Source organism: Microcebus murinus, unplaced genomic scaffold, assembly GCF_040939455.1.
Source record: "Microcebus murinus isolate Inina unplaced genomic scaffold, M.murinus_Inina_mat1.0 scaf026_hap2_Mmur4.0, whole genome shotgun sequence".
Classification (NCBI taxonomy): domain Eukaryota; kingdom Metazoa; phylum Chordata; class Mammalia; order Primates; family Cheirogaleidae; genus Microcebus; species Microcebus murinus.
Window position 1 is genome coordinate 17899 of NW_027438972.1, and position 14770 is coordinate 32668.

General features: G+C 62.2%; 4 pseudogenes; all 4 read left to right on the forward strand.

Annotated features, from left to right (window-relative positions):
- The first annotated feature begins 688 nt into the window (after positions 1 to 688).
- On the forward strand, positions 689 to 807 carry LOC142868148 (uncharacterized; annotated as a pseudogene).
- Positions 808 to 4660: 3853 nt separating this feature from the next.
- On the forward strand, positions 4661 to 4779 carry LOC142868149 (uncharacterized; annotated as a pseudogene).
- A 3810-nt stretch (positions 4780 to 8589) lies between these two features.
- Positions 8590 to 8708, forward strand: LOC142868150 (uncharacterized; annotated as a pseudogene).
- Positions 8709 to 12517: 3809 nt separating this feature from the next.
- On the forward strand, positions 12518 to 12636 carry LOC142868151 (uncharacterized; annotated as a pseudogene).
- The last annotated feature ends 2134 nt before the right edge of the window (positions 12637 to 14770 follow it).

The following is a 14770-nucleotide window of genomic DNA, read 5'->3' on the forward strand; positions in this document are numbered from 1 at the left end:
ACGGTAGGTAGAGGTGCGGGCAGTTCTCCAAGGGCTTGGGTGTTTTCCAGAGGGAGGAGATGGAGGGGACTGATTTCTTCAGCGCCCCACAAACCACGCCACCCCACCCCACCCATGGGACACATCCCGAGAGAGAGAGAGAGAGAGAGAGAGAGAGAGAGAGAGAGAGAGAGAGAGAGAGAGAGAGAGAGACGCCCCATACACTGGCTCCCCTCCCCCGTGCGCTGTGCCCCAGCCCTGGCCCGGGGGAATAGGCGGCCGCAGGGCCACAGGGTGGGGGGCGCAGCTGAAAGGGGTTGTGGGGGAGGGCCGCCCCTGGCTGGGGTCAAAGGGCGAGCGCCCCGCCCCTCCCGCCCGTGCGCTTGGGGTGGGGGGCGGGGAGGTGAAGGAGGCCAGGCAAGGAGAGGAAGGGGGCTTGAAGGTCTCCACCTTGGCGGGTCCAGCCGTGGAGGCGCATCTTGTGTGAGTGTGAGTGAGTGAGTGAGTGTGAGTGTGAGTGTGTGTGTATACAGAGACAGCCCCCAACCCCAGCCCGCCCCGCCTGTCACCCCCGTCCCTCGGAGCCCGCGGGACCCGGCCGGCGAACTCAACAGGCCCGACCCGGCGCGGGGCCTGGGGCGGGGGGAGGAGGCGGCGGGGAAGCGCAGAGAGGCTCGGCTTCTTGAGCGGGGCAGGGGCGCCCTCCGCCGTCCACGGCCACACCACCCCGAACGCGCCCGATCCCGTCTGGTCTCGGAAGCTAAGCAGGCTCGGGCCTGGTTAGAACTTGGATGGGAGACCGCCCGGGAATACCGGGTGCCGTAGGCTTCTTCTTTTTTTTTTTGCCTCTGGTTCTGTCGCGTTTCTGGGAGTGCGGGGGCGGCCCGGGGTGGGGGTGACCCCCACCCTCAGCGCCCGCCGCGGTGCCTGGCGCCCCAGCCCGCACCGTGGGGCCTCCTCTTGTCCCGAGCCGCGACACCGCCGCCACGCGGCAGCATGCGTGGCTTCTGGACAGTCAGGTCTCAGACCAAAGGTCTGCTCTGTGGGAGCCGACACGCTGGAGGAAACCTTGAGAGTCTGAGAGGGGAGGGAGTTCCAGAAGAAGGCCAGGATGTCATTTTGAGGGAGTATGTGACCAGAACTCCTCCCGTTGCTTTTGGGGTTCTATGGGCTACACGTAGGAATCTTTGGTGGTGGCACCTGATGTTGGGGGATCCGGAGTCACACCCAGACCTGCTCCACAGGCCTCCTTTTACTTTTCTCTTCGGATTCATTTTTTTTTTTTTTTTTTGAGACAGAGTCTCGGTTTGTTGCCCAGGCTAGAGTGAGTGCCGTGGCGTCAGCCTAGCTCACAGCAACTTCAAACTCCTGGGCTCCAGTGATCCTTCTGCCTCAGCCTCCCGGGTAGCTGGGACTGCAGGCATGCGCCACCATGCCCCGCTAATTTTTTATATATATATATCAGTTGGCCAATTAATTCCTTTCTATTTATAGTAGAGACGGGGTCTCGCTCTTGCTCAGGCTGGTTTTGAACTCCTGACCTTGAGCAATCCGCCCGCCTCGGCCTCCCAAGAGCTAGGATTACAGGCGTGAGCCACAGCGCCCGGCCGGATTCATTATTTTTAAAAAGTGTCTCTTATCTCTATTATTGCATTTTCTTTTCTCTCTCTTTTCAAGCAGATGATGGGAGTCCAAGTATTAAGGTGACATGTGTTGCCCGTGCCCCCCTCCCCCCCCCCCGTGTTCTTATTCATTTACCTCTCATGTTGTTCCAGCATATTGTGGGGGCACCAATGTTAAGGTCGGGTGCGTTGCCCTCTCCCAGCCTCCCCCCTCGGGTCAGAGCTTCAAGTGCGCCCATCCCCCAGTCGGTGCGTACCCACCCCATTCCTAATGGATGTGTATGCCCATCCCCTCCCCCCACCCGCCCGACACCCACCCGAAGAAGGTGATTCCTCTGTGTCCACTTAGGTGTCCATCGGTTCGTACCCATTTGCTGGTGAGCGCGAGCACGTGGTGCTCGTGTGTCCATTCTTGGGATACTTGGCTTACTGGAACGGGTTCCAGCTCTGGCCAGGAGAACCACGAGAGGTGCCCCCTCACCGCTGCTCCTCATAGCCGAATAGCACTCCGTGGTGTCCACGCGCCACATTTTATTTACCCACTCGTGGGTCGATGGGCACTCGGGTGGCTTCCAGGTCTTTGCGATTGTGACTTGTGCCCTGACACGAACCCTAACCCTTACCCAGCCCGTCTCCTCCACGGCCCCTGCCTGACTGACTCCTTCCCGCCCGGCCTATCACCTGTCACCGTCCTCTGCCCCTGCCTGACACGCTCCTCCCCGCCCGGGCCGTCACCGTCCTCGGCCCCTGCCTGACGGGGCTCCTCCGTCGCCTGGGCCTTCCAAGGGCTTGGTGTGGACGCTGGTTCCAGGACGCCCTCCCAGGAACCCGGTAGCAGGGCGGCCGCAGCGTCTCGCGCAACCCAACCGTCCGCCGGCTGGCCGCCATCGCTAAGTGGCCTGCGGGGGACGTGCTCCCGCTGTGCCGTGGGGGCCCAGCCTGGTGTCTTCTCTGAGGCCCCGCGGCTGCCGCTCCCCGCAAGGGGATAGCCGCGGAGGTGGGGACCGCCTCCTCATGGGGACGTACACCCAGCTCTCCACGTCGGATTCCGGGGCTCTCTGTCCTGCCAGAAGGCCCAGCTGGCCTGCGGGTCCTTAGAGTGGCAAAAACATCCGAAAACTGAGATGGAGGGTCCGGTGGGTGTCTGCACTTTTGTGCTGGGCACCCCAGGGAGGCCCGGGGGCTGGCTGGACAATGCGGTCTGCTGGGCTGGGGGGGGTTTGGAGGAGCAACTGATGCCCTTTGCACTTTGGGTAGCAAGTGTCTGAGGTGTCTCTGGGCCCTGTGCCATGTGGGGGCGGGGGCGGGGGCGGGGTGGGAGGAGGAGGAGGAGGAGGAGGAGGAGGAGGAGGAGGAGGAGGAGGAGGTGGGAAGGGCCGGGGCCTGCAGTCGTGTTCCCCGGGGTGGCACAGCATGTGGCTTCTTCCACAGGCTGCTTGGCCTGGGCTCCCTGCACCTGGGCCTTTGGAGGACTGGCCCTGTGCTTGCCAACACTTCCTGCAGGGACCCAGAGCTGGGAGGTTGCATCTCTCAGCCCTGGGTCGGGCAGAGCCCCAGCGGGCCATGCCCACAACCTCTCTCAGCAGGGGTCCCCCAGAAGGCTCCTTTGGGACCAGGATTCTCTTGCGGGTGACTCTTTAAGGTCTGGCCCCTGGATGGAGGGGCACCAGGAGTAGAGGAGCAGGAAGGGGAAGGGGGTGGCCATGCGAGGGGACACTTTCAGGCCAAGTCCCAGCTTCAGTCTGATCCTCCTGGGAACCCCGGGGTGGACATCACACCTCCTGGTTGCCCCGCTCTGAGACAAGGAGCCGGGCTTCGCATTCCCACAGCAGCCAGTCGTGGGCTGAGGACACCTGGGGCGTTGGGAACTCCCTGGCTTCTCCTTGGTTTAACATCTGGAGCTGCTTGTGAATTGTGCCGCCACACACACCCGAGTGCAGGTGTCTTCTGCACAGACTGGGGCCTCGCTCTTCTGAATGCCGCTAGCTCGCGACCCACCCACGGGTGAACCTGGTCAGGGTACTTTCTCTCAGGGGCAGACTCTGATCCGGGCGGGCTACCGGTGTCTCTGTTTGCTCCTTTCTTTCTTCCACTTTGGGAAAGGCTTCCTTACTGGGTGTGGAAATCTCCTATGCCTTTCCTCGCCTATTCTGTCAGCTCTAAAATTCTCTTTCGGTTGCCACCCTCACAGATGGATTAGGAAACTCTTTGCGGTGCACTCATTAGTGAAATGACCTCAATGACGCTGGAATCCAATATCTAATCGCCGATTTTTAGCGAGTCCACACGCCAGGGTGGTTGGGGTCCAGTGCAGCCCCGGCCAGGCCCAGGCCCCTTGGACTGGGCCACAGGAGGACACAGAGGAGGGTCCCGGCCCCCACGGTAGGTAGAGGTGCGGGCAGTTCTCCAAGGGCTTGGGTGTTTTCCAGAGGGAGGAGATGGAGGGGACTGATTTCTTCAGCGCCCCACAAACCACGCCACCCCACCCCACCCATGGGACACATCGAGAGAGAGAGACAGAGAGAGAGAGAGAGAGAGAGAGAGAGAGAGAGAGAGAGAGAGAGAGAGACGCCCCATACACTGGCTCCCCTCCCCCGTGCGCTGTGCCCCAGCCCTGGCCCGGGGGAATAGGCGGCCGCAGGGCCACAGGGTGGGGGGCGCAGGTGAAAGGCGTTGTGGGGGAGGGCCGCCCCTGGCTGGGGTCAAAGGGCGAGCGCCCCGCCCCTCCCGCCCGTGCGCTGGGGGTGGGGGGCGGGGAGGTGAAGGAGGCCAGGCAAGGAGAGGAAGGGGGCTTGAAGGTCTCCACCTTGGCGGGTCCAGCCGTGGAGGCGCATCTTGTGTGAGTGTGAGTGAGTGAGTGAGTGTGAGTGTGTGTGTATACAGAGACAGCCCCCAACCCCGGCCCGCCCCGCCTGTCACCCCCGTCCCTCGGAGCCCGCGGGACCCGGCCGGCGAACTCAACAGGCCCGACCCGGCGCGGGGCCTGGGGCGGGGGGAGGAGGCGGCGGGGAAGCGCAGAGAGGCTCGGCTTCTTGAGCGGGGCAGGGGCGCCCTCCGCCGTCCACGGCCACACCACCCCGAACGCGCCCGATCCCGTCTGGTCTCGGAAGCTAAGCAGGCTCGGGCCTGGTTAGAACTTGGATGGGAGACCGCCCGGGAATACCGGGTGCCGTAGGCTTCTTCTTTTTTTTTTTGCCTCTGGTTCTGTCGCGTTTCTGGGAGTGTGGGGGCGGCCCGGGGTGGGGGTGACCCCCACCCTCAGCGCCCGCCGCGGTGCCTGGCGCCCCAGCCCGCACCGTGGGGCCTCCTCTTGTCCCGAGCCGCGACACCGCCGCCACGCGGCAGCATGCGTGGCTTCTGGACAGTCAGGTCTCAGACCAAAGGTCTGCTCTGTGGGAGCCGACACGCCGGAGGAAACCTTGAGAGTCTGAGAGGGGAGGGAGTTCCAGAAGAAGGCCAGGATGTCATTTTGAGGGAGTATGTGACCAGAACTCCTCCCGTTGCTTTTGGGGTTCTATGGGCTACACGTAGGAATCTTTGGTGGTGGCACCTGATGTTGGGGGATCCGGAGTCACACCCAGACCTGCTCCACAGGCCTCCTTTTACTTTTCTCTTCGGATTCATTTTTTTTTTTTTTTTTTGAGACAGAGTCTCGGTTTGTTGCCCAGGCTAGAGTGAGTGCCGTGGCGTCAGCCTAGCTCACAGCAACTTCAAACTCCTGGGCTCCAGTGATCCTTCTGCCTCAGCCTCCCGGGTAGCTGGGACTGCAGGCATGCGCCACCATGCCCCGCTAATTTTTTATATATATATATCAGTTGGCCAATTAATTCCTTTCTATTTATAGTAGAGACGGGGTCTCGCTCTTGCTCAGGCTGGTTTTGAACTCCTGACCTTGAGCAATCCGCCCGCCTCGGCCTCCCAAGAGCTAGGATTACAGGCGTGAGCCACAGCGCCCGGCCGGATTCATTATTTTTAAAAAGTGTCTCTTATCTCTATTATTGCATTTTCTTTTCTCTCTCTTTTCAAGCAGATGATGGGAGTCCAAGTATTAAGGTGACATGTGTTGCCCGTGCCCCCCTCCCCCCCCCCGTGTTCTTATTCATTTACCTCTCATGTTGTTCCAGCATATTGTGGGGGCACCAATGTTAAGGTCGGGTGCGTTGCCCTCTCCCAGCCTCCCCCCTCGGGTCAGAGCTTCAAGTGCGCCCATCCCCCAGTCGGTGCGTACCAACCCCATTCCTAATGGATGTGTATGCCCATCCCCTCCCCCCACCCGCCCGACACCCACCCGAAGAAGGTGATTCCTCTGTGTCCACTTAGGTGTCCATCGGTTCGTACCCATTTGCTGGTGAGCGCGAGCACGTGGTGCTCGTGTGTCCATTCTTGGGATACTTGGCTTACTGGAACGGGTTCCAGCTCTGGCCAGGAGAACCACGAGAGGTGCCCCCTCACCGCTGCTCCTCATAGCCGAATAGCACTCCGTGGTGTCCACGCGCCACATTTTATTTACCCACTCGTGGGTCGATGGGCACTCGGGTGGCTTCCAGGTCTTTGCGATTGTGACTTGTGCCCTGACACGAACCCTAACCCTTACCCAGCCCGTCTCCTCCACGGCCCCTGCCTGACTGACTCCTTCCCGCCCGGCCTATCACCTGTCACCGTCCTCGGCCCCTGCCTGACGGGGCTCCTCCGTCGCCTGGGCCTTCCAAGGGCTTGGTGTGGACGCTGGTTCCAGGACGCCCTCCCAGGAACCCGGTAGCAGGGCGGCCGCAGCGTCTCGCGCAACCCAACCGTCCGCCGGCTGGCCGCCATCGCTAAGTGGCCTGCGGGGGACGTGCTCCCGCTGTGCCGTGGGGGCCCAGCCTGGTGTCTTCTCTGAGGCCCCGCGGCTGCCGCTCCCCGCAAGGGGATAGCCGCGGAGGTGGGGACCGCCTCCTCATGGGGACGTACACCCAGCTCTCCACGTCGGATTCCGGGGCTCTCTGTCCTGCCAGAAGGCCCAGCTGGCCTGCGGGTCCTTAGAGTGGCAAAAACATCCGAAAACTGAGATGGAGGGTCCGGTGGGTGTCTGCACTTTTGTGCTGGGCACCCCAGGGAGGCCCGGGCGCTGGCTGGACAATGCGGTCTGCTGGGCTGGGGGGGGTTTGGAGGAGCAACTGATGCCCTTTGCACTTTGGGTAGCAAGTGTCTGAGGTGTCTCTGGGCCCTGTGCCATGTGGGGGCGGGGGCGGGGGCGGGGTGGGAGGAGGAGGAGGAGGAGGAGGAGGAGGAGGAGGAGGAGGAGGAGGAGGTGGGAAGGGCCGGGGCCTGCAGTCGTGTTCCCCGGGGTGGCACAGCATGTGGCTTCTTCCACAGGCTGCTTGGCCTGGGCTCCCTGCACCTGGGCCTTTGGAGGACTGGCCCTGTGCTTGCCAACACTTCCTGCAGGGACCCAGAGCTGGGAGGTTGCATCTCTCAGCCCTGGGTCGGGCAGAGCCCCAGCGGGCCATGCCCACAACCTCTCTCAGCAGGGGTCCCCCAGAAGGCTCCTTTGGGACCAGGATTCTCTTGCGGGTGACTCTTTAAGGTCTGGCCCCTGGATGGAGGGGCACCAGGAGTAGAGGAGCAGGAAGGGGAAGGGGGTGGCCATGCGAGGGGACACTTTCAGGCCAAGTCCCAGCTTCAGTCTGATCCTCCTGGGAACCCCGGGGTGGACATCACACCTCCTGGTTGCCCCGCTCTGAGACAAGGAGCCGGGCTTCGCATTCCCACAGCAGCCAGTCGTGGGCTGAGGACACCTGGGGCGTTGGGAACTCCCTGGCTTCTCCTTGGTTTAACATCTGGAGCTGCTTGTGAATTGTGCCGCCACACACACCCGAGTGCAGGTGTCTTCTGCACAGACTGGGGCCTCGCTCTTCTGAATGCCGCTAGCTCGCGACCCACCCACGGGTGAACCTGGTCAGGGTACTTTCTCTCAGGGGCAGACTCTGATCCGGGCGGGCTACCGGTGTCTCTGTTTGCTCCTTTCTTTCTTCCACTTTGGGAAAGGCTTCCTTACTGGGTGTGGAAATCTCCTATGCCTTTCCTCGCCTATTCTGTCAGCTCTAAAATTCTCTTTCGGTTGCCACCCTCACAGATGGATTAGGAAACTCTTTGCGGTGCACTCATTAGTGAAATGACCTCAATGACGCTGGAATCCAATATCTAATCGCCGATTTTTAGCGAGTCCACACGCCAGGGTGGTTGGGGTCCAGTGCAGCCCCGGCCAGGCCCAGGCCCCTTGGACTGGGCCACAGGAGGACACAGAGGAGGGTCCCGGCCCCCACGGTAGGTAGAGGTGCGGGCAGTTCTCCAAGGGCTTGGGTGTTTTCCAGAGGGAGGAGATGGAGGGGACTGATTTCTTCAGCGCCCCACAAACCACGCCACCCCACCCCACCCATGGGACACATCGAGAGAGAGAGAGAGAGAGAGAGAGAGAGAGAGAGAGAGAGAGAGAGAGAGAGAGAGAGAGAGAGAGACGCCCCATACACTGGCTCCCCTCCCCCGTGCGCTGTGCCCCAGCCCTGGCCCGGGGGAATAGGCGGCCGCAGGGCCACAGGGTGGGGGGCGCAGGTGAAAGGCGTTGTGGGGGAGGGCCGCCCCTGGCTGGGGTCAAAGGGCGAGCGCCCCGCCCCTCCCGCCCGTGCGCTGGGGGTGGGGGGCGGGGAGGTGAAGGAGGCCAGGCAAGGAGAGGAAGGGGGCTTGAAGGTCTCCACCTTGGCGGGTCCAGCCGTGGAGGCGCATCTTGTGTGAGTGTGAGTGAGTGAGTGAGTGTGAGTGTGTGTGTATACAGAGACAGCCCCCAACCCCGGCCCGCCCCGCCTGTCACCCCCGTCCCTCGGAGCCCGCGGGACCCGGCCGGCGAACTCAACAGGCCCGACCCGGCGCGGGGCCTGGGGCGGGGGGGAGGAGGCGGCGGGGAAGCGCAGAGAGGCTCGGCTTCTTGAGCGGGGCAGGGGCGCCCTCCGCCGTCCACGGCCACACCACCCCGAACGCGCCCGATCCCGTCTGGTCTCGGAAGCTAAGCAGGCTCGGGCCTGGTTAGAACTTGGATGGGAGACCGCCCGGGAATACCGGGTGCCGTAGGCTTCTTCTTTTTTTTTTTGCCTCTGGTTCTGTCGCGTTTCTGGGAGTGTGGGGGCGGCCCGGGGTGGGGGTGACCCCCACCCTCAGCGCCCGCCGCGGTGCCTGGCGCCCCAGCCCGCACCGTGGGGCCTCCTCTTGTCCCGAGCCGCGACACCGCCGCCACGCGGCAGCATGCGTGGCTTCTGGACAGTCAGGTCTCAGACCAAAGGTCTGCTCTGTGGGAGCCGACACGCTGGAGGAAACCTTGAGAGTCTGAGAGGGGAGGGAGTTCCAGAAGAAGGCCAGGATGTCATTTTGAGGGAGTATGTGACCAGAACTCCTCCCGTTGCTTTTGGGGTTCTATGGGCTACACGTAGGAATCTTTGGTGGTGGCACCTGATGTTGGGGGATCCGGAGTCACACCCAGACCTGCTCCACAGGCCTCCTTTTACTTTTCTCTTCGGATTCATTTTTTTTTTTTTTTTTTGAGACAGAGTCTCGGTTTGTTGCCCAGGCTAGAGTGAGTGCCGTGGCGTCAGCCTAGCTCACAGCAACTTCAAACTCCTGGGCTCCAGTGATCCTTCTGCCTCAGCCTCCCGGGTAGCTGGGACTGCAGGCATGCGCCACCATGCCCCGCTAATTTTTTATATATATATATCAGTTGGCCAATTAATTCCTTTCTATTTATAGTAGAGACGGGGTCTCGCTCTTGCTCAGGCTGGTTTTGAACTCCTGACCTTGAGCAATCCGCCCGCCTCGGCCTCCCAAGAGCTAGGATTACAGGCGTGAGCCACAGCGCCCGGCCGGATTCATTATTTTTAAAAAGTGTCTCTTATCTCTATTATTGCATTTTCTTTTCTCTCTCTTTTCAAGCAGATGATGGGAGTCCAAGTATTAAGGTGACATGTGTTGCCCGTGCCCCCCTCCCCCCCCCCGTGTTCTTATTCATTTACCTCTCATGTTGTTCCAGCATATTGTGGGGGCACCAATGTTAAGGTCGGGTGCGTTGCCCTCTCCCAGCCTCCCCCCTCGGGTCAGAGCTTCAAGTGCGCCCATCCCCCAGTCGGTGCGTACCCACCCCATTCCTAATGGATGTGTATGCCCATCCCCTCCCCCCACCCGCCCGACACCCACCCGAAGAAGGTGATTCCTCTGTGTCCACTTAGGTGTCCATCGGTTCGTACCCATTTGCTGGTGAGCGCGAGCACGTGGTGCTCGTGTGTCCATTCTTGGGATACTTGGCTTACTGGAACGGGTTCCAGCTCTGGCCAGGAGAACCACGAGAGGTGCCCCCTCACCGCTGCTCCTCATAGCCGAATAGCACTCCGTGGTGTCCACGCGCCACATTTTATTTACCCACTCGTGGGTCGATGGGCACTCGGGTGGCTTCCAGGTCTTTGCGATTGTGACTTGTGCCCTGACACGAACCCTAACCCTTACCCAGCCCGTCTCCTCCACGGCCCCTGCCTGACTGACTCCTTCCCGCCCGGCCTATCACCTGTCACCGTCCTCGGCCCCTGCCTGACGGGGCTCCTCCGTCGCCTGGGCCTTCCAAGGGCTTGGTGTGGACGCTGGTTCCAGGACGCCCTCCCAGGAACCCGGTAGCAGGGCGGCCGCAGCGTCTCGCGCAACCCAACCGTCCGCCGGCTGGCCGCCATCGCTAAGTGGCCTGCGGGGGACGTGCTCCCGCTGTGCCGTGGGGGCCCAGCCTGGTGTCTTCTCTGAGGCCCCGCGGCTGCCGCTCCCCGCAAGGGGATAGCCGCGGAGGTGGGGACCGCCTCCTCATGGGGACGTACACCCAGCTCTCCACGTCGGATTCCGGGGCTCTCTGTCCTGCCAGAAGGCCCAGCTGGCCTGCGGGTCCTTAGAGTGGCAAAAACATCCGAAAACTGAGATGGAGGGTCCGGTGGGTGTCTGCACTTTTGTGCTGGGCACCCCAGGGAGGCCCGGGCGCTGGCTGGACAATGCGGTCTGCTGGGCTGGGGGGGGTTTGGAGGAGCAACTGATGCCCTTTGCACTTTGGGTAGCAAGTGTCTGAGGTGTCTCTGGGCCCTGTGCCATGTGGGGGCGGGGGCGGGGGCGGGGTGGGAGGAGGAGGAGGAGGAGGAGGAGGAGGAGGAGGAGGAGGAGGAGGAGGTGGGAAGGGCCGGGGCCTGCAGTCGTGTTCCCCGGGGTGGCACAGCATGTGGCTTCTTCCACAGGCTGCTTGGCCTGGGCTCCCTGCACCTGGGCCTTTGGAGGACTGGCCCTGTGCTTGCCAACACTTCCTGCAGGGACCCAGAGCTGGGAGGTTGCATCTCTCAGCCCTGGGTCGGGCAGAGCCCCAGCGGGCCATGCCCACAACCTCTCTCAGCAGGGGTCCCCCAGAAGGCTCCTTTGGGACCAGGATTCTCTTGCGGGTGACTCTTTAAGGTCTGGCCCCTGGATGGAGGGGCACCAGGAGTAGAGGAGCAGGAAGGGGAAGGGGGTGGCCATGCGAGGGGACACTTTCAGGCCAAGTCCCAGCTTCAGTCTGATCCTCCTGGGAACCCCGGGGTGGACATCACACCTCCTGGTTGCCCCGCTCTGAGACAAGGAGCCGGGCTTCGCATTCCCACAGCAGCCAGTCGTGGGCTGAGGACACCTGGGGCGTTGGGAACTCCCTGGCTTCTCCTTGGTTTAACATCTGGAGCTGCTTGTGAATTGTGCCGCCACACACACCCGAGTGCAGGTGTCTTCTGCACAGACTGGGGCCTCGCTCTTCTGAATGCCGCTAGCTCGCGACCCACCCACGGGTGAACCTGGTCAGGGTACTTTCTCTCAGGGGCAGACTCTGATCCGGGCGGGCTACCGGTGTCTCTGTTTGCTCCTTTCTTTCTTCCACTTTGGGAAAGGCTTCCTTACTGGGTGTGGAAATCTCCTATGCCTTTCCTCGCCTATTCTGTCAGCTCTAAAATTCTCTTTCGGTTGCCACCCTCACAGATGGATTAGGAAACTCTTTGCGGTGCACTCATTAGTGAAATGACCTCAATGACGCTGGAATCCAATATCTAATCGCCGATTTTTAGCGAGTCCACACGCCAGGGTGGTTGGGGTCCAGTGCAGCCCCGGCCAGGCCCAGGCCCCTTGGACTGGGCCACAGGAGGACACAGAGGAGGGTCCCGGCCCCCACGGTAGGTAGAGGTGCGGGCAGTTCTCCAAGGGCTTGGGTGTTTTCCAGAGGGAGGAGATGGAGGGGACTGATTTCTTCAGCGCCCCACAAACCACGCCACCCCACCCCACCCATGGGACACATCGAGAGAGAGAGAGAGAGAGAGAGAGAGAGAGAGAGAGAGAGAGAGAGAGAGAGAGAGAGAGAGAGAGACGCCCCATACACTGGCTCCCCTCCCCCGTGCGCTGTGCCCCAGCCCTGGCCCGGGGGAATAGGCGGCCGCAGGGCCACAGGGTGGGGGGCGCAGGTGAAAGGCGTTGTGGGGGAGGGCCGCCCCTGGCTGGGGTCAAAGGGCGAGCGCCCCGCCCCTCCCGCCCGTGCGCTGGGGGTGGGGGGCGGGGAGGTGAAGGAGGCCAGGCAAGGAGAGGAAGGGGGCTTGAAGGTCTCCACCTTGGCGGGTCCAGCCGTGGAGGCGCATCTTGTGTGAGTGTGAGTGAGTGAGTGAGTGTGAGTGTGTGTGTATACAGAGACAGCCCCCAACCCCGGCCCGCCCCGCCTGTCACCCCCGTCCCTCGGAGCCCGCGGGACCCGGCCGGCGAACTCAACAGGCCCGACCCGGCGCGGGGCCTGGGGCGGGGGGAGGAGGCGGCGGGGAAGCGCAGAGAGGCTCGGCTTCTTGAGCGGGGCAGGGGCGCCCTCCGCCGTCCACGGCCACACCACCCCGAACGCGCCCGATCCCGTCTGGTCTCGGAAGCTAAGCAGGCTCGGGCCTGGTTAGAACTTGGATGGGAGACCGCCCGGGAATACCGGGTGCCGTAGGCTTCTTCTTTTTTTTTTTGCCTCTGGTTCTGTCGCGTTTCTGGGAGTGTGGGGGCGGCCCGGGGTGGGGGTGACCCCCACCCTCAGCGCCCGCCGCGGTGCCTGGCGCCCCAGCCCGCACCGTGGGGCCTCCTCTTGTCCCGAGCCGCGACACCGCCGCCACGCGGCAGCATGCGTGGCTTCTGGACAGTCAGGTCTCAGACCAAAGGTCTGCTCTGTGGGAGCCGACACGCTGGAGGAAACCTTGAGAGTCTGAGAGGGGAGGGAGTTCCAGAAGAAGGCCAGGATGTCATTTTGAGGGAGTATGTGACCAGAACTCCTCCCGTTGCTTTTGGGGTTCTATGGGCTACACGTAGGAATCTTTGGTGGTGGCACCTGATGTTGGGGGATCCGGAGTCACACCCAGACCTGCTCCACAGGCCTCCTTTTACTTTTCTCTTCGGATTCATTTTTTTTTTTTTTTTTTGAGACAGAGTCTCGGTTTGTTGCCCAGGCTAGAGTGAGTGCCGTGGCGTCAGCCTAGCTCACAGCAACTTCAAACTCCTGGGCTCCAGTGATCCTTCTGCCTCAGCCTCCCGGGTAGCTGGGACTGCAGGCATGCGCCACCATGCCCCGCTAATTTTTTATATATATATATCAGTTGGCCAATTAATTCCTTTCTATTTATAGTAGAGACGGGGTCTCGCTCTTGCTCAGGCTGGTTTTGAACTCCTGACCTTGAGCAATCCGCCCGCCTCGGCCTCCCAAGAGCTAGGATTACAGGCGTGAGCCACAGCGCCCGGCCGGATTCATTATTTTTAAAAAGTGTCTCTTATCTCTATTATTGCATTTTCTTTTCTCTCTCTTTTCAAGCAGATGATGGGAGTCCAAGTATTAAGGTGACATGTGTTGCCCGTGCCCCCCTCCCCCCCCCCGTGTTCTTATTCATTTACCTCTCATGTTGTTCCAGCATATTGTGGGGGCACCAATGTTAAGGTCGGGTGCGTTGCCCTCTCCCAGCCTCCCCCCTCGGGTCAGAGCTTCAAGTGCGCCCATCCCCCAGTCGGTGCGTACCCACCCCATTCCTAATGGATGTGTATGCCCATCCCCTCCCCCCACCCGCCCGACACCCACCCGAAGAAGGTGATTCCTCTGTGTCCACTTAGGTGTCCATCGGTTCGTACCCATTTGCTGGTGAGCGCGAGCACGTGGTGCTCGTGTGTCCATTCTTGGGATACTTGGCTTACTGGAACGGGTTCCAGCTCTGGCCAGGAGAACCACGAGAGGTGCCCCCTCACCGCTGCTCCTCATAGCCGAATAGCACTCCGTGGTGTCCACGCGCCACATTTTATTTACCCACTCGTGGGTCGATGGGCACTCGGGTGGCTTCCAGGTCTTTGCGATTGTGACTTGTGCCCTGACACGAACCCTAACCCTTACCCAGCCCGTCTCCTCCACGGCCCCTGCCTGACTGACTCCTTCCCGCCCGGCCTATCACCTGTCACCGTCCTCGGCCCCTGCCTGACGGGGCTCCTCCGTCGCCTGGGCCTTCCAAGGGCTTGGTGTGGACGCTGGTTCCAGGACGCCCTCCCAGGAACCCGGTAGCAGGGCGGCCGCAGCGTCTCGCGCAACCCAACCGTCCGCCGGCTGGCCGCCATCGCTAAGTGGCCTGCGGGGGACGTGCTCCCGCTGTGCCGTGGGGGCCCAGCCTGGTGTCTTCTCTGAGGCCCCGCGGCTGCCGCTCCCCGCAAGGGGATAGCCGCGGAGGTGGGGACCGCCTCCTCATGGGGACGTACACCCAGCTCTCCACGTCGGATTCCGGGGCTCTCTGTCCTGCCAGAAGGCCCAGCTGGCCTGCGGGTCCTTAGAGTGGCAAAAACATCCGAAAACTGAGATGGAGGGTCCGGTGGGTGTCTGCACTTTTGTGCTGGGCACCCCAGGGAGGCCCGGGCGCTGGCTGGACAATGCGGTCTGCTGGGCTGGGGGGGGTTTGGAGGAGCAACTGATGCCCTTTGCACTTTGGGTAGCAAGTGTCTGAGGTGTCTCTGGGCCCTGTGCCATGTGGGGGCGGGGGCGGGGGCGGGGTGGGAGGAGGAGGAGGAGGAGGAGGAGGAGGAGGAGGAGGAGGAGGAGGAGGTGGGAAGGGCCGGGGCCTGCA